This window comes from Salvelinus fontinalis, unplaced genomic scaffold, assembly GCF_029448725.1.
Source record: "Salvelinus fontinalis isolate EN_2023a unplaced genomic scaffold, ASM2944872v1 scaffold_1087, whole genome shotgun sequence".
Taxonomy (NCBI): domain Eukaryota; kingdom Metazoa; phylum Chordata; class Actinopteri; order Salmoniformes; family Salmonidae; genus Salvelinus; species Salvelinus fontinalis.
Genome location: NW_026601296.1, coordinates 13,808 through 32,922, shown reverse-complemented (window position 1 = coordinate 32,922; position 19,115 = coordinate 13,808). Strand labels below are relative to the sequence as shown.

At 42.1% G+C, this 19,115-nt stretch overlaps 1 pseudogene; it reads left to right on the top strand.

Annotated features, from left to right (window-relative positions):
- The first annotated feature begins 1,024 nt into the window (after positions 1 to 1,024).
- On the top strand, positions 1,025 to 14,383 carry LOC129848658 (zinc finger protein ZFP2-like; annotated as a pseudogene).
- The last annotated feature ends 4,732 nt before the right edge of the window (positions 14,384 to 19,115 follow it).

Below are 19,115 nucleotides of genomic sequence, written 5' to 3'. Positions count from 1 at the left end.
GTTTCTCTCGACCTGTGTGAACCTACATTCTAAACTTTCATTCATAGGCTAGGTTGCTACCTCATGATGGGTATAGGGGAAATGTTAGTATCATGTAGTAGCCTAAACCTATTGCTGTTACATTGAACAGGGTGAGTGAAATATGAATGACAGTCATCCAATATGCTGTAATAGAATTAAGGCCATGCTCATGAAAAAACCAATCGTCCTGCCTCATCTTAAACGGCACTGACCACCACTGTTTGGGTGGTGGACCATTCTTGGTAAACATGGGAAACTGTTGAGCTGAAAAACCCAGCAGCGTTGCAGTTCTTGACACAAACCGATGCGCTTGGCACCTACTACAATACCCCGTTCAAAGACACTTAAATATTTTGTCTTCCACATTCACTCTCTAAATGGCACACATGCACAATCCATGTATCATGTCTCAAGGCTTAAAAATCCTTATTTAATCTGTTTCCCCCCTTCATCTACACAGATTGAAGTGAATTAAACTAGTGACATCAGTAAGGGATCATAGCTTTAGCCTGGATTCACCTGGTCAGTCTAAGTCATGGAAGGAGCAGGTGTTCTTAATGTTTTGTATACTCAATGTATAGCACTACAGATAATCAAGTGCTATTTGCATGTGATGCATTTGCTCTGTTGTTTACAGGATGATTTGTATCTTATAGAGCGTGGCTTTAAGGGAATAGTATGGTCACATCTAGATAAAAACGAATGTGAAATATAAACAGAGAAAATGTGTATTAACACATTACCTATTCATATAAGTATTTATTAATCATCTACATATTCATATTGAGCTTCTACGTCTGTGTACAGGAACGTATTATTTGGAAGAGAAAATATATCAGCTTATTGTTAAATTATTATGACGTTCTTTCCAATACAAAAAGTGTAGTAACTATTGTTTCCAAACTGCGTTACCCACTCCAGTCAAGAGGTGGTGATGGGCGTCTTTCAGGTGATGATTCTTGCATGACGTATAATTTACTGGACGGGACGCTTCTTCACCAACAACAACGCGGATACTCTTTCAACCACCTCGGTAGCTTGCTAGCCAACATAAAACAGAAAGATTGACGCTTTAGACCAGGGGTGTCAAACTCATTCCACGGAGGGCCTAGTGTCTGCAGGTTTTTGGTTTTTCCTTTCAATAAAGCACTAGACAACCAGGTGTGGGGAGTTCCTAACTAATTAGCGATGTTAATTCATCAATCAAGTACAAGGGAGGAGCGAAAACCCGCGGACACTCGGCCCCCCGTGGAATGAGTTTGACACCTGTGCTTTAGACCATGTTAATGTAAATTAGCTAAAATGAAATGAAAGGTTTACGTTTTAGACCATGTTTGTGTACATTAGCTAATCTCAGTGTTTTAAACAAATTTCGGTTGACGTATCAACTGCTTAACTTTAACCTAATTTGCTTGTTCAATTTGCAAACTTGTTAAAGATTGATACTGAGCCTAGCACTAGGCTAGTCGCTAATGCTAGCTAGCTAGCTAACATCCCTGACCATGAGCACACCAAACTACTCCTCCCTTGCTAATGAAGAGGGGGTCTGCTGTATGGAGAAAGAATCTTTCAGAATGAAAAAGCAGGAAGAGGAGGCTGTTATAGTGAAAGAAGAGAAAGAACCTTTTAGAGAGGAAGAGGATGCGATCTCAATAAAGGTGAAGGAGGAAGACGTTTTGGGAGTGAAAGAGCAGGAGACAGAAGATCCGATTATCACCAGTGAGTATTGTCTTAAAAACAGGGACACAAACTATGCAGTTGTTGAACTGTGGGGGCGTTCTACTGAAGTTCTATATTTTAATATGTTGTTCAGTACTGTATAAATTGTTAAAGGTTCGATCTGCCATTGGTACATTTTTTGTTGGGACTTTTCAATTAGATGTATTGAATTCTCCATGTGGTCTATATTAAAGTTCCCCTCATCTAATATAACAGGCTTTTAAAATTCAATATTGGTGCATATTTTCTACTTAAAATATCAAAGGGACGCAAAAGTCACCCATTTTGTGGAACGACCCTTTTACATTTGCACCACAAACAACATTTTAGGAAATCGTGATGAAAGTGGCCATTTTAGACATATGCATGCCTCTTGTAAGACTCTAAGACTGCAATAGATGGTCATAAGTTTACGATCTGTTTGATGTCCTCGTTAACACAGGAGAGAGACATGACTATTGTGGATCCTCTGGGGAGCCTCAACAACATCCTGATGCTGACGAGTCAGAGAAGAGTCTTTCCAGATCAGAACACCAGATGGTACAGCTTGGTCTGGTCTAGCATACAGCCTGCTCTATCGGGGTCTGGGCTGGGTTTCTGTAAAGACACTTCATGACAACAGTGGCATCAGCACCTATAATGATATGTGTCTGTGTCCCCTCTTTTTGGTTACAAGGACAACGCTAGCCCTTCCTCCCTCCCGAAGTCCCTGTGTGGTTCCTCTACCGGTAGCGCCTCACTGCTGGGTATGAAGAGGTTGTCTGTGCTGCTGGTGGACTGCAGGAAAACAACGGGGCTGAGTGGAACTGTGAGAGGAGGAGAAAAGAAGAAAGGATCAGATTTGGCTCATCAAAGTAAGTGCTGTAGTTTAGTTTGAACAAATAAATAGATCTGCCCACTGGTATCTGTTACCAGGACAACAAGCAGAGTTCTGTTAGTTGACAGGAAGATTGACTGGTATCTGTTACCAGGACAACCAGCAGAGTTCTGTTAGTTGACAGGAAGATAGACTGGTGGATATGGATGTTATGAATATCATAACACTGAAAAAAGATTCTGCCAATGAAAAGAGAGAAACCAATAGCCCATATAAAACCTTGATGAAAGTTCGTTTTGGAGAGAAAGTTTCAAGAGGATCCAATGTAAGGTGCTTGTTTTACAAAAAGCTTTTCCTTAAAACATTATGGATGTTACATTGCCTGTCCCAGTCAACCCCCCTATCTTTACAAGACTGTAGAACAGGCAAACTAAACTCCAGACACTGTTAATTAATTAACTAATACTGGAGGAAAGCTGTGCTCAGGCTGCCCACTCAAGAGAAAGCTTTGAACTATAACCAGTGCCTGCAACCTTGTTCAGGTTATCAATCAACCTACCAGGGTAGTTACAAACAGTAGAGGAATGAAATCATCAACATATTTTGATCATATCTTTACTAATGCTGCAGAAATGTGTTTGAAAGCAGTAGCCAGATTCATCGGATGTTGTGATCACAATATAGTAGCCATGTCTAGGAAAACCACAGTTCCAAAAGGCTGGGCCTACTGTTCTATATAAGAGGTCATACAATTGTTTGTAGTGATTCCTATGGTGTTGATGTTGATAGGTTCTTATTTTTCAGAGTAAATAACTCACGGACACTAGAGAAGTTTTAACCAAGTTTAATTATTCCCAAAAGTTTTGTACAGCTGTAATTCAGACAACCCAACATTTGTTCCATCCAGAAATACAGTGGGGCAAAAATGTATTTAGTCAGCCACCAATTGTTCAAGTTCTCCCACTTAAAAAGATGAGAGAGGTCTGTAATTTTCATCATAGGTACACTTCAACTATGACAGACAAAATGAGAAAAAAAATATCCAGAAAATCACATTGTAGGATTTTTAATGAATTTATTTGCAAATTATGGTGGAAAATAAGTATTTGGTCAGTAACAAAAGTTTATCTCAATACTTTGTTATATGCCCTTTGTTGGCAATGACAGAGGTCAAACGTTTTCTGTAAGTCTTCACAAGGTTCATTGGTGGCTGACTAAATACTTTTTTGCCCCACGTTATATCTCACGTAAGACACTCCTCCTTCTCTCCAATCCTTACATCTTATGGTTCCATAGGAAGAGAGTAAAGAGGGTAACAGGATACCAAACCTTTATCTCCTTGATGAGAATCTGTCTTGACCTCAACCCCTCCTTCATCTAATCCACAGATGGCTGTAAAAACTGTTAAATCCACATGGATTGATGAGGAATTTAAAATGGTATGATGAAGAGGGAGGCAAAAGAGATGGCAAATAGGTCTGGCTGTATAACTGATTGGCAAACGTATTGCAAATTGAGAAATCATTTGACTGAATAAAAAGAATAAGAAACTACACTATGAAACAGATAAATGACATGAAGAAGGATAGTAAAAATCTTTGGAGCATCTTCAATGAAATTTTGGGCAAAAAAATCAACAATGACGTGTCACTGGTGTCTGACAACGTGGATGGAAAATGATTGAGGATAATAGCGGCCGATATTGCCACTTCTATTCGCATTATCTTCAATTTAAGCCTACTAGAAAGTGTGTTCCCTCAGGCTTGGAGGGAAGATAAAGTCATTCCACTACCCAAGAATAGTAAAGCTCCCTTTACTGGCTTAAATAGCCGACCAATCAACCTGTTACCAACACTTACATTTAAAAAAATAAATCTTGTTTGGCCAGATACAATGCTATTTTACAGTAAACAAATTGAGACTTTCAGCTTATAAGGAAGTTCGTTCAACAAGCACAGCACTTACAAATGACTGATTGGCTGAGAGAAATTGATGATAAAAGTATTGTTGGGGCTGTTTTGTTAGACTTCAGTGCGGTTTTTGACAGTATCGATCATAGTTTGCTGCTGAAAAAAAACGTATGGCTTTACACCCCCTGCTATATTGTGGATAAATGCATTTAAATAAATGTAAACTTTGTTTAACTAGGCAAGTCAGTTAAGAACAAATAATTTTTTTCAATGACGGCCTAGGACTGCCTTGTTCAGGGGCAGAACGACAGAGTTTTACCTTGTCAGCTCGGGGATTCGATCCAGCAATGTTTCGGTTACTGGCCTACCGCTCTAATCACTAGGCTACTTGCCGCCCCAGAGCTACCTGTCTAACAGAACAGTGTTCTTTAATGGAAGCCTGTACAACAAAATCAAGGTAGAATCAGGAATTCCCCAGGGCAGCTGTTTGGCACCTACTTTTTTCAATCTTTACCAACAACATGCCAATGACATTTGAGTAAAGCCAGTGTGTCTATGTATGCGGATGACTCAACACTGTACACGTCAGCTACCACAGCAACTGAAATGACTGCAACACTTAACATAGAGCTGCAGTTAGTTTCAGAATGGGTGGCAAAGAATTAGTTAGTCCTAAATATGTCAGATGACCTTAAGTTACATGTTCTACTATGCTAATTCTGTTTGTTAGAGGGGCGTAAAGATAAATATTTTGTTGGGGCGCCAGGCAGGTATTAACCCTAGTTATTAAAGTTAGTTATTACCTATTATAACATTATAAATATGATTAAAACCGAAAGGATGAGAGTAGAATAGATAGAGTAGCGCTTCCAGACACATTCTAAACATGATGGAGTCTTATAGGAGGACTGTAGCATCTAATGATGAAACATTATGGAGTCTTAACTTAAGGACAGGGGGTGCTGTTTTCACTTTTGGGGAAAATCGTATCCATTTTAAACGGCCTCATACTCAATTCTTGCTCGTACAATATGCATATTATTATTACTATTGGATAGAAAACACTCTCTAGTTTCTAAAACCGTTTGAATTTTGTCTGTGGGTAAAACAGAACTCTTTTGGCAGCACACTTTGTGACAAGGAAGTGGAAAGTCTGAAATCTATCTTCTATTCAAGTGACTGCCTATAAATGGGCATGATACGTATGACTATACGTGCACGTCATACGCCTTCACCCGGATGTCAAGAGGAAGTGAGAGGAAAAATGAGTTGATTATCTCTGTCTGAGGTTGAATAAACCATCAACAACGTGTCACCCATTTTCTGTTGTCTGCAAGGCGCGTGGGGGGGACCTGTTATTGCCTACTGGAAACGTGTCGTTATGGTCGAATATGAGCTCCGGCTTTGAATTTATTTGATACATGTTACAATATCATCCTAAAGTATGTTTTTTCAATATAGTTTCATTAGATTATTTAACTTTATTCGGGACGTTCGGCGTGTTGTGTTAGACTTTGTTGACGTTGGAGAGCTTAGCGCTGCATGGCCAGTGTGCTTGCTAATTCAAGAGGGAAAAAGAACGTTCTGAATCCAAAACAATGGCGTTCTGGACAAAGGACCCCTTATACAACATTCTGATAGAAGATCAGCAAAAGTAGGAACCATTTTGTGATGCTATTTCATATATCTGTCGAACTGTGTACTAGTAGTTTTGCGCTCAGGTTTTGGTTATTCCCTTACCATAACTAAGTCTTATGTCGTAATGAAGATATTTTTAGAATTCTAACACTGTGATTGCATTAAGAACTAATGGATCTATCGTTTCTTATACAACATGCATTATTTTGTAATGTTTATGAATAGCTATTTGGTCCGAATAGGTGAGAGTCCAATAGAAATATCTGCACATTCTGGGAAAAAGATGCTACGTTAGCACATTATGCTACGTTATGCTACGTTGTATAACCACGTATTTCAGCTCTAAATATGCACATTTTCGAACAAAACATAAGTGTATGTATAACCTGATGTTACAGGACTGTCATCTGAGGAAGGTTTATGAAGGTTAGTGAAATTTAATATCTTTTGCTGGTTTATTCGCTAACGCTAACGTGCCTATTGCTATCGCTAACGTGCCTTGATGAATGAATGCGGTAGTGTGGTAGGCTATTGTAGTAAGCTAATATAATGCTATATTGTGTTTTCGCTGTAAAACACTTAGAAAATCTGAAATATTGGCTGTATTCACAAGATCTTTGTCTTTAATTTGGTATACACCATGTATTTTTCAGAAATGTTTTATGATGAGTATTTCAGTATGTCACGTTGGTGTCTGTAATTATTCTGGCTGCTTTCGGTGCAATTTCTGATTGTAGCCGCAATGTAAACTATGATTTATACCTGAAATATGCACATTTTTCGAACAAAACATAGATTTATTGTATAACATGTTATAAGACTGTCATCTGATTAAGTTGTTTCTTGGTTTCTTTGGTTTGTTCTAGGTTATTTTGGTTGATTTTGATTTTGCTACCTGTGCTGTGAAAAATGTCTGTGCTTTTTTCTATTTGTTGGTGAGCTAACATAAATATATATTGTGTTTTCCCTGTAAAACATTTAAAAAATCAGACATGTTGGCTGGATTCACAAGATGTGTATCTTTCATTAGCTGTATTGGACTTGTTAATGTGTGAAAGTTAAATATAAAAAAATAATAATAATAATAATTTCGCGCTCTGCCTTTTAAGTGGAATGTGGGAGGAGTTCCGCTAGCGGAACGGGGGGGCGAGACAGGTTAAAGGAGGACTGTAGCATGGAGTCTTAAAGGAGGACTGTAGCATCATGAGGTAGTCACCTGAAATGCATTTCATTTAACATGTGTGCCTTTTTAGAAGTTAAGTTGTGGAATTTCTTTCCTTAACCTGTTTGGGATAGGGGGCAGTATTTTCACGTCCGGATGAAAAGCATGCCCAAAGTAAACTGCCTGCTACTCAGGCCCAGAAGCTAGGATATGCATATAATTGGTAGATTTGGATAGAAGACACTCAAAAGCTTCTAAAACTGTTAAAATAATGTCTGTGAGTATAACAGAACTTATTTGGCAGGTGAAACCCCGAGGACAAACCATCCAGGAGGAATTTTTTGTTGTTGAGGTGACTCTGTTTTCAAATGGCTTTGTGTGGCACTTTTCTGTGGCACTTGGTTGCAGTTCCTATTGCTTCCACTAGATGTCAACAGTCTTTAGAAATTGGTTGATGTTTTTCTTTAGAGAAATGAATAAGTACGGCTATTCAGAACGAGGGTCCAGCCTAGTGCTCTCTAATGTTTTGATCCGCGCTCCAGGTCACACGCTTCACGTTGTTTTTATCCTGTATTGAACACAGTTTATCCCGTCTTAAATTTTCTCGATTATTTACATTTTAAAATACCTAAAGTTGGATTAGGAAAGTTGTTTGAAATGTTTGGACAGCGTTTACAGGTAACTTAACTTATTAGATATTTGTAGTCATGCTGGGTGAGTTGGAACCAGTGTTTTTTTTAATCAAACGCACCAAATAAATGGACATTTTGGAGATATAACGACGGAATTAATTGAACAAAAGGACCATTTGTGATGTGATAACACTGCTACTCCTACTGCTCTCTCCTCGTCTGCCCACGTGTTCTCGCACACCCCGAGAGCTTCTGGTCAGCGGGGTGGTGGCACTGGGATCCTCATCTCTCCCAAGTGGACATTCTCTCTTTCTCCCCTGACCCATCTGTCTATCGCCTCCTTTGAATTCCATGCTGTCACAGTTACCAGCCCTTTCAAGCTTAACATCCTTATCATTTATCGCCCTCCAGGTTCCCTGGGAGAGTTCATCAATGAGCTTGACGCCCTGATAAGTTCCTTTCCTGAGGATGGCTCACCTCTCACAGTTCTGGGTGACTTTAACCTCCCCACGTCTACCTTTGACTCATTCCTCTCTGCCTCCTTCTTTCCACTCCTCTCCTCTTTTGACCTCACCCTCTCACCTTCCCCCCCCTACTCACAAGGCAGGCAATACGCTTGACCTCATCTTTACTAGATGCTGTTCTTCCACTAATCTGATTGCAACTCCCCTCCAAGTCTCCGACCACTACCTTGTATCCTTTTCCCTCTCGCTCTAATCCAACACTTCCCACACTGCCCCTACTCGGATGGTATCGTGCCGTCCCAACCTTCGCTCTCTCTCCCCCGCTACTCTCTCCTCTTCCATCCTATCATCTCTTCCCTCTGCCCAAACCTTCTCCAACCTATCTCCTGATTCTGCCTCCTCAACCCTCCTCTCCTCCCTTTCTGCATCCTTTGACTCTCTATGTCCCCTATCCTCCAGGCCGGCTCGGTCCTCCCCTCCTGCTCCGTGGCTCGACGACTCACTGCGAGCTCACAGAACAGGGCTCCGGGCAGCCGAGCGGAAATGGAGGAAAACCTCGCCTCCCTGTGGACCTGGCATCCTTTCACTCCCTCCTCTCTACATTCTCCTCTTCTGTCTCTGCTGCTAAAGCCACTTTCTACCACTCTAAATTCCAAGCATCTGCCTCTAACCCTAGGAAGCTCTTTGCCACCTTCTCCTCCCTCCTGAATCCTCCTCCCCCCTCCTCCCTCTCTGCGGATGACTTCGTCAACCATTTTGAAAAGAAGGTCGACGACATCCGATCCTCGTTTGCTAAGTCAAACGACACCGCTGGTTCTGCTCACACTGCCTTACCCTGTGCTTTGACCTCTTTCTCCCCTCTCTCTCCAGATGAAATCTTGCGTCTTGTGACGGCCGGCCGCCCAACAACCTGCCCGCTTGACCCTATCCCCTCCTCTCTTCTCCAGACCATTTCCGGAGACCTTCTCCCTTACCTCACCTCGCTCATCAACTCATCCTTGACCGCTGGCTACGTCCCTTCCGTCTTCAAGAGAGCGAGAGTTGCACCCCTTCTGAAAAAACCTACACTCGATCCCTCCGATGTCAACAACTACAGACCAGTATCCCTTCTTTCTTTTCTCTCCAAAACTCTTGAACATGCCGTCCTTGGCCAGCTCTCCTGCTATCTCTCTCAGAATGACCTTCTTGATCCAAATCAGTCAGGTTTCAAGACTAGTCATTCAACTGAGACTGCTCTTCTCTGTGTCACGGAGGCGCTCCGCACTGCTAAAGCTAACTCTCTCTCCTCTGCTCTCATCCTTCTAGACCTATCGACTGCCTTTGATACTGTGAACCATCAGATCCTCCTCTCCACCCTCTCCGAGTTGGGCATCTCCGGCGCGGCCCCCGCTTGGATTGCGTCCTACCTGACAGGTCGCTCCTACCAGGTGGCGTGGCGAGAATCTGTCTCCGCACCACGTGCTCTCACCACTGGTGTCCCCCAGGGCTCTGTTCTAGGCCCTCTCCTATTCTCGCTATACACCAAGTCACTTGGCTCTGTCATATCCTCACATGGTCTCTCCTATCATTGCTATGCAGACGACACACAATTAATCTTCTCCTTTCCCCCTTCTGATAACCAGGTGGCGAATCGCATCTCTGCATGTCTGGCAGACATATCAGTGTGGATGACGGATCACCACCTCAAGCTGAACCTCGGCAACACGGAGCTGCTCTTCCTCCCGGGGAAGGACTGCCCGTTCCATGATCTCGCCATCACGGTTGACAACTCCATTGTGTCCTCCTCCCAGAGTGCTAAGAACCTTGGCGTGATCCTGGACAACACCCTGTCGTTCTCAACTAACATCAAGGCGGTGGCCCGTTCCTGTAGGTTCATGCTCTACAACATTCACAGAGTACGACCCTGCCTCACACAGGAAGCGGCGCAGGTCCTAATCCAGGCACTTGTCATCTCCCGTCTGGATTACTGCAACTCGCTGTTGGCTGGGCTCCCTGCCTGTGCCATTAAACCCCTACAACTCATCCAGAACGCCGCAGCCCGTCTGGTGTTCAACCTTCCCAAGTTCTCTCACGTCACCCCGCTCCTCCGCTCTCTCCACTGGCTTCCAGTTGAAGCTCGCATCCGCTACAAGACCATGGTGCTTGCCTACGGAGCTGTGAGGGGAACGGCACCTCCATACCTTCAGGCTCTGATCAGGCCCTACACCCAAACAAGGGCACTGCGTTCATCCACCTCTGGCCTGCTCGCCTCCCTACCTCTGAGGAAGTACACTTCCCGCTCAGCCCAGTCAAAACTGTTCGCTGCTCTGGCACCCCAATGGTGGAACAAACTCCCTCACGACGCCAGGTCAGCGGAGTCAATCACCACCTTCCGGAGACACCTGAAACCCCACCTCTTTAAGGAATACCTAGGATAGGATAAAGTAATCCTTCTAACCCCCCCCTCCCCCTTAAAAGAGTTAGATGCACTATTGTAAAGTGGTTGTTCCACTGGATATCATAAGGTGAATGCACCAATTTGTAAGTCGCTCTGGATAAGAGCGTCTGCTAAATGACTTAAATGTAAATGTTTATGGGACATATTGGAGTGCCAACAGAAGAAGCTCTTCAAACCTAAGGCACAAATTATATAGTTATTTCTGAGTTTTGTCTCGCACCTGGCGGGTTGAAATATGATTGTCATGTGTTTGTTTGATGGGGTGCTGTCCTCAGATAATCGCATGGTTTGCTTTTGCCGTAAAGCCTTTTTGAAATCTGACACGGTGGCTAGATTAACAAGAAGTTAAGCTTTAATTTGGTGTATTGCACTTGTGAATAAAACACTGCAATTTGGGCCTCCCGGGTGGCGCAGTGGTCTAGGGCACTGCATCGCAGTGCTAACTGCGCCACCAGAGTCTCTGGGTTCGCGCCCAGGCTCTGTCGCAGCCGGCCGCGACCGGGAGGTCCGTGGGGCGACGCACAATTGGCATAGCGTCGTCCGGGGTAGGGAGGGTTTGGCCGGTAGGGATATCCTTGTCTCATCGCGCTCCAGCGACTCCTGTGGCGGGCCGGGCGCAGTGCGAGCCAGCCAAGGGGGCCAGGTACACGGTGTTTCCTCCGACACATTGGTGCGGCTGGCTTCCGGGTTGGAGGCGCGCTGTGTTAAGAAGCAGTTCGGCTGGTTGGGTTGTGCTTCGGAGGACGCATGGCTTTCGACCTTCGTCTCTCCCGAGCCCGTACGGGAGTTGTAGCGATGAGACAAGGTAGTAATTGCTAGCGATTGGATACCACGAAAATTGGGAGAAAATGGGATAAAAAAATATATATATAATTAAAAAAATAAAAATAAATTAAAAAAAACACTGCAATTTCACCGGATGTTGTCGAAACGTTCCGCTAGCGGAACCCCTAGCCATAACAGGTTTTAATGTGTTTGAGCCAATCAGTTGTGTTGTGACAAGGTAGGGGTGGTATACAGAAGATAGCCCTATTGGGTAAAAGACGAAGTCCATATTATGTCAAGAACAGCTCAAATAAGCAAAGAGAAACCAGAGTCCATCATTACTTTAAGGACCATCACAGGAATGGAAAGCCCAGAGTTACTTCTGATGCATAAGTTCATTAGAGTTACCAGCCTTAGAAATTGCAGCCCAAATAAACGCTTCACAAAGTTCAAGTGCTTTGTATCTTGTGCTTTGTATTTTCGACGTAAAAACAAGTTTTGGACTTCCACACAAAATTACTTCTTTAGTTTTTTTATGTTTAAGGAAGTGTGTAGGTCACATTCTGTATCATACAGCTATGAAAATTATATATTTAGAACCACCTGCTTGATTGGAATCTATCGACGTCTGTGTCTTCAGTGTCCTGGAACTGTCTAGTTTGTGTTCTGACTTGTAAAACAGGATGAATAAAATAAGTAATGTAAACATAGCAGTAATTGCCAGGAAGCTCTACATTTGTTTTAAAATCACACTATAATTGTTAAAACTGGCCTCAGGTTATTGAGAGATGTGATTTAGGATTTACCCTCGTAGCAAGGTTGTTTAATCATGTGGAGGTTTCATTCGGGTCTCTATTTAAAAATAACACAGTGTCTTTGGCAGGAGAAAGACCAGACTCAGAGGAACCAGAGCCAGGGACGTCCGAACCAGCAAGACGACACCACTGCTCCCACTGTAGAAAGGGTTGTAACCGGTTATGGAACCTGAAACAACACGAGAAAATACACACAAGGGAGAAGCCTTACCACTGCTCCCAGTGTGGAAAGAGTTTTAAGCTTTTAGGAACCCTTAAAGCTCACGAGAGAATACACACAGGGGAGAAGCCTTACCACTGCTCCCAGTGTGGACAGGTTTTCAAGCAGTCAGGGGAGCTGAAACGACATGAGAGAATACACACAGGGGAGAAGCCTTACCACTGCTCCCAGTGTGGAAAGTGTTTCAACCAGAAAGGAAACCTGAACCAACATGAGAGAATACACACAGGGGAGAAGCCTTACCACTGCTCCCAGTGTGGACAGGTTTTCAATCGGTCAGGGGAGCTGAAACGACATGAGAGAATACACACAGGGGAGAAGCCTTACCACTGCTCCCAGTGTGGAAAGTGTTTCAAACGGCCTTGTCATCTGAAACAACACGAGAGAATACACACAGGGGAGAAGCCTTACCACTGCTCCCAGTGTGGAAAGTGTTTCAGCCGTTCAGGGGAGCTGAAAGAACATGAGAGAATACACACAGGGGAGAAGCCTTACCACTGCTCCCAGTGTGGAAAGTGTTTCAGCCAGAAAGGAAGCCTGACCCAACACGAGAGAATACACACAGGGGAGAAGCCTTACCACTGCTCCCAGTGTGGAAAGTGTTTCTGCCAGTCAGGGGAGCTGAAACAACACGAGAGAATACACACAGGGGAGAAGCCTTACCACTGCTCCCAGTGTGGAAAGTGTGTCAGCCGTTTAGGGGAGCTGAAAGAACATGAGAGAATACACACAGGGGAGAAGCCTTACCACTGCTCTTAGTGTGGAAAGAGTTTTACTGGTTTAGAAAAACTCAAAGCTCACGAGAGAATACACACAGGGGAGAAGAAACAGCATGAGAGAATACACACAGGGGAGAAGCCTTACCACTGCTCCATCTGTGGAAAGAGTTTTAACCAGAAAAGCAACCTGAACCAACATGAGAAAATACACAGAGGGGAGAAGCCTTACCACTCCTCCCAGGGTGCAACGTTTTTGCCCATTTAGGAAGCCTGAAAGAACACATGAGACTACACACAGAGGAGAAGGCTTAGAAATTGCTCAGACTGGGAAAACATAATACTCATCACAGTCACTTGAACGTCATGAGAGAATCCACACAGAAGAGAAGAATTACTTGTATATTGATATTTCACATCTCATTGACTTAAAATTCATCAGAGAACATACACAGTGCTCCCATTGTCTTATATTGTTGACTGATAATGTGTTTACTTGTTTTTACCGTATGAAATTAAATGGTAAAAGGTATACTCAAACATATATTTGTTTGTTTTTATTAGAAAACATGAATTTAATATAGAGTATGTCAGTTTGAATATAAAGTAGATCAGATTCCATGTGTTTAAATGGTCCTTTTTAAAACTCTTTGTGTGTGTTTATCTGGGTGTGTCATTCCTCCAGCACTACAGATAATACAAGTGATATTTGGATGTGATGCATTTGTTCCATTGTTTACATTTGCATTGTTGGCCCACTGATGATTTAATGAAATTCAAATATTCAGACTGTAACAGAAAATGTTAATTGTATGTGTGTCCACATAACTGATTATGTGACTAACCTTGTGAAACTGTCCTATTATAATCTCCTGTTCTTGGGACCATCATTATGTGTTGCAAACCAGCTGCACCTGCGTCCTTGTATGAATAAAGTCCCGCCCAGGAACAGGAAACTATAAAGATATGTGCTCATCACCCAATGCTTCAGGAATTCAGACTGTCTACACTGTGCTGTGTAACTCTGTTATTCTCTCTGAGCTCAGAAATAAAGAATCTTGGTTTGACTTGGACACCAGCAGATCCTTATTTTATAATATCCACCACAACTCACCCACGGATTGCTGTTTATCATTGTCTCAATGAAGAGATCCTCGTTCAACTTTTCTGGGGGCAATTACAAGCCTTCCACTGGTTGAATAAACGTTGTTTCCACGTACTTTCAACAAAACAAATCCATGTGATGATGATAGATGTAGAAAACTGATTGGATTTGTAAAAAGCCATCAACATCAGTTATTTTTAGTTATTTTTCATCCAACTGGCAACCTAAATCCAATGACAGGTGACATTTTGTGTTGAATTCACTTTAGTTGACGACTCAAAGAAATGTAAATAGAAACTAGATGTTGAACTGACGTCTGTGCCCAGTGGGCTGGTTTGAATACGTGGCAGGTGTTGGATCAATATCCACCTTAGTAGCTAAGTTTCCATGCAATTTGCGACAGATTTCATGTGAATATTCTAAAATCTGCATAAAACAATATACGCATTTTCCCACCAGAAATGTTTCTATCAAACATACTCATTGCAGATAAAAGGCTTTGCGTGACAAAACTTAAATATAAATATTTGAGCATAAAGGAGTTTCGACCGCCATTTCTCGCTTAAACATTTTTACTGACACAAAAAGACCCCACCATGTCAAACGAACTAACATATCGTCTGTCGGCTTTTATAAAATTGTAAAGGCATATCCTGTTTCCATCAGCCTGGTCATTACTTTTGAAATGGTTGGATCAATATCCACCTTCATGATATGGATGAACCTCTGATAATCAAGTGATATTTAGAATGTCTGAGTAGTTCTATATGATGTCATAATACACCCCTCTGACAATAGGTTGACTGGGGAGGTGATGTACCACAGTCAAAGTCCTGCAATAAGAGCTAAGAGACTAATATTTGTGTAAACTATATAAACTGTTTACAATTTGGCTCATGCATCCTCCCTTCTCTCCCCTGTAATGATTCCCCAGGTTTTTGCTGTAAATGACAATGTGTTCTCAGTTGACTTACCTTGTTAAATAAATAATAACCATGTTTCCAGCCAAAGTTTATTCATTAGGATATATACAAATATGATGATGTCATAGTGATTTCATGACATGTGAATGAACAAGCCTTTTCATACTTTATAACATGGCTATATACAATGCCTTCAGAAAGTATTCAGACCCCTTGACTTTTTCCCACATTTTGTTACGTTACAGCCTTATTCTAAAATGTATTAAATCATTTTTTCCCCTCATCAATCTACACAATATCCCATAATGACAAAACAAAAACAGGTCTTTAGAAATTGTTGCAAATTTTATTTTATTTTTTAACAACTGAAAAACAAAATGTTCATAAGTATTCAGACCCTTTACTCAGTACTTTGTTGAAGCACCTTTGGCAGCGATTACAGCATTGAGTCTTCTTGGGTATGACGCTACAAGCTTGGCACACCTGTATTTGGGGAGTTTCTCCCATTCTTCTCTGCAGACTCTCTCAAGCTCTGTCAGGTTGGATGGGGAGCGTCGCTGCACAGCTATTTTCAGGTCTCTCCAGAGATGTTAGACCGGGTTCAAGTCCGGGCTCTGGCTCGGCCACTCAAGGACATTCAGAGACCAGAGACTTGACCCGAAGCCACTACTGCATTGTCTTGGCTGTGTGCTTAGGGTTGTTGTCCTGTTGGAAGGTGAACCTTCGCCCTCAGTCTGAGGTCCTGAGTGCTCTGGAGCAGGTTTTCATCAAGGATCTGTCTGTACTTTGCTCGGTTCATCTTTCCTTTGATCCTGACTAATCTCCTAGTCCCTGCTGCTGAAAAACATCCCCACAGCATGATGCTGCCACCACCATGCTCCCCCCTTGGATGGTGCCAGGTTTCCTCCAGACGTGACGCTTGGCATTCAGGCCAAAGAGTTCAATCTTGGTTTCATCAGACCATAGAATCTGGTTTCTCATTGTCTGAAAGTCCTTTTGGTGCCTTTTGGCAAACTCCTAGTGGGCTGTCATGTTCATTTGACCGAGGAGTGGCTTCCGTCAGGCCACTCTACCATAAAGGCTTGATTGGTGGAGAGGTGGTTGTCCTTCTGGAAGGTTCTCCCATTTCCACAGAGGAACTCTAGAGCTCTGTCAGAGTGACCATCGGATTCTTGGTCACCTCCCTGACCAAGGCCCATCTCCCCCGACTGCTCAGTTTGGCCGTGCCGCCAGGTCTAGGAAGAGTCTTGGTGGTTCCAAACTTCTTCCATTTTAGAATGATGGAGGCCACTCTGTTCTTGGGGACCTCCAATGCTGCAGAAATGTGTTGGTACCCTTCCCAAGATCTGTGCCTTGACCCAATCCTGTCTCGGAGCGCTACAGACAATTCCTTCTACCTCATGGCTTGGTTTTTACCCTGACAGTCTCATAATAAAGGGTCTGAATACTTACTGTTATGTAAAGAAGGTATATTTTTTATCTTTAATAAATGTTTCTATAAACCTGTTTTTGCTTTGTCATTTAAATATTTTATATTTAACTAGGCAAGTCAGTTAAGAACAAATTCTTATTTACAATGACGACCTACCGCTGAACAGTGCCTTGTTCAGGGTCAGAACAACAGAGTTTTTAAAAAAAATCAACCTTTTGGTTACTAGCCCAATGCTTTAACCAATAGGATACCTGCCACCCCAAATGATGGGCTATTGTGTGTAGTTTGCTGAATATATAAAACTTTTTTTTAAAATCCATATTAAAATAAGGCTGTAACTTAACAAAATGTGGAAAAAGTCATGGTGTCTGAATACTTTCCGAAGGCACTGTACAAACATCACATTGAATATTCTCCTCACTTTTGAAAAGCTCCATGAGAAAGAAAGGATTCCCAGATGATCTTTTAGATGTTCTGTCTTCAGGATGTTCTGGGTTGATGTCTGTTGGAGAGGGGAGGGGCAGTTGAATGAGCTGGGGCCTTTTATTGCCCTGCCTCTGGGAGCCTGTCAGCTGTGACATGATGAGAGTAAAAGAGGAGATACCTGTAAGATATATTGTGTTATAAATGTACTTCTATTTGAAGAGGTTTTTGACCATTCAGGGACCTAATCTCAAACACTCATGAAAACATGAAAAAAATATTGTCCACACGAAAGATAGAATTTGGAAATAAAAAAGATTTTTGACAAGTTATATGCATGAAAATAAAGATGTTTAAAAAATGTGACATTTTGGAGAGGTTTTTGCAGACTATATGGGAGGCCTAAGCCTTGTTATGGATACATGTCTATAAAGAATGACTGGTATAAGATATCAGCTCCATTTTTGCGGCACATGTTGACAAGATGTTGGGGAATCACTGGAGAGGAATGTTGACCAACTGAGCATCTCAGTGTACAGTTTAATAAACACAATAGGAATTTTGTTACATTTCAGTCTTCTGTGATGTATTTAAAGTATCAAATTGGGATGCAAACTCAAATATGAATACATTTAAACTGTATCTGACATGGTACTGGTGTCTTCTTTTTAAAGCCCATAACCATTTGTGTGAAGTGTAAACAACAAAGGGCACCCCCCATAAAAAGATCCTGCAACAGAAAGCTGCACAATATGTTGAGTAAAGTATTTTGATTACCATGACTATATCAAACCCTACTTCATGTGTTGCCACTATCATGTATCCTACCATGACTATATCAAACCCTACTCCATGTGTTGCCACTATCATGTATCCTACCATGACTATATCCAACCCTACTCCATGTGTTGCCACTATCATGTATCCTACCATGACTATATCCAACCCTACTCCATGTGTTGCCACTATCATGTATCCTACCATTACTATATCCAACCCAACTCCATGTGTTGTCACTATCATGTAGCCTACTTGGCTGAAGCTTTGATCCAGTGGAAGAAGTATTGAGGAGCAGGGAGGTTAAAGGTCACTTCAGGATACAGCTGTTACTCTACACTATCCCTAGATAATCCAGTAATGAGAGAAACTGAATATAATATTTAGGGCCCTATAACATCTCTATCTATATATAGCGTCTGTATCAAATCCGTTATCTTTTCTTTTTTTAACCTAATTCCATTTTCTCCGTTTAGTTTTTCCAGGTTTCTGATGTCCCTGTTTTTCTGTTTTTCTCTCTAAATCACACTGTTAATAGAAAAACAACAACATTGGATGTTCTAAGTCCTCAACAATACTCAAACCACATCAGGAGACCACTTTTGAAATCTACATTTTTTGGGTGTAGATAACGACAACTTGCAGGCAGTAGGTTCAGAATAACTATGGCAAAAAATGAATTCAAATTATACCACCACCCAAAAGGGCACTTCAGAGACAGGAAGGGCAAAGGGGCATGTGCTCTACACAGGCAGAGTCCTATCTGTCCATGTTACCTTTTGCAAAGTGGACACCACTTCATGTGGCAACAGCAACAATCACATAAATAGTCCATATGCCACTGGGTGAGAGAATTTTTCATTGTATTTGGGCATCATTATGTGAGGTGTTATTATGTGGTGTTAGCGATGAACCTTGGTCAATTTAGCTAGGAATATGCCACCCTCTTCAATCTGTCACCTAATCCTACCTAATGGGCAGGTCAGCCCTGGAGGAAAGTATTGGCTGTAAGAAGGAAGAGAAAACATAACATCTGGTTGTTTTGAAATTATTTGTTTTGACATTGTTTTCTAATCTGCGTTACCCACTCCAGTCAGCAGATGGCGATATGAGTCTTTCAGGGGATGCTGCTTGCGTGA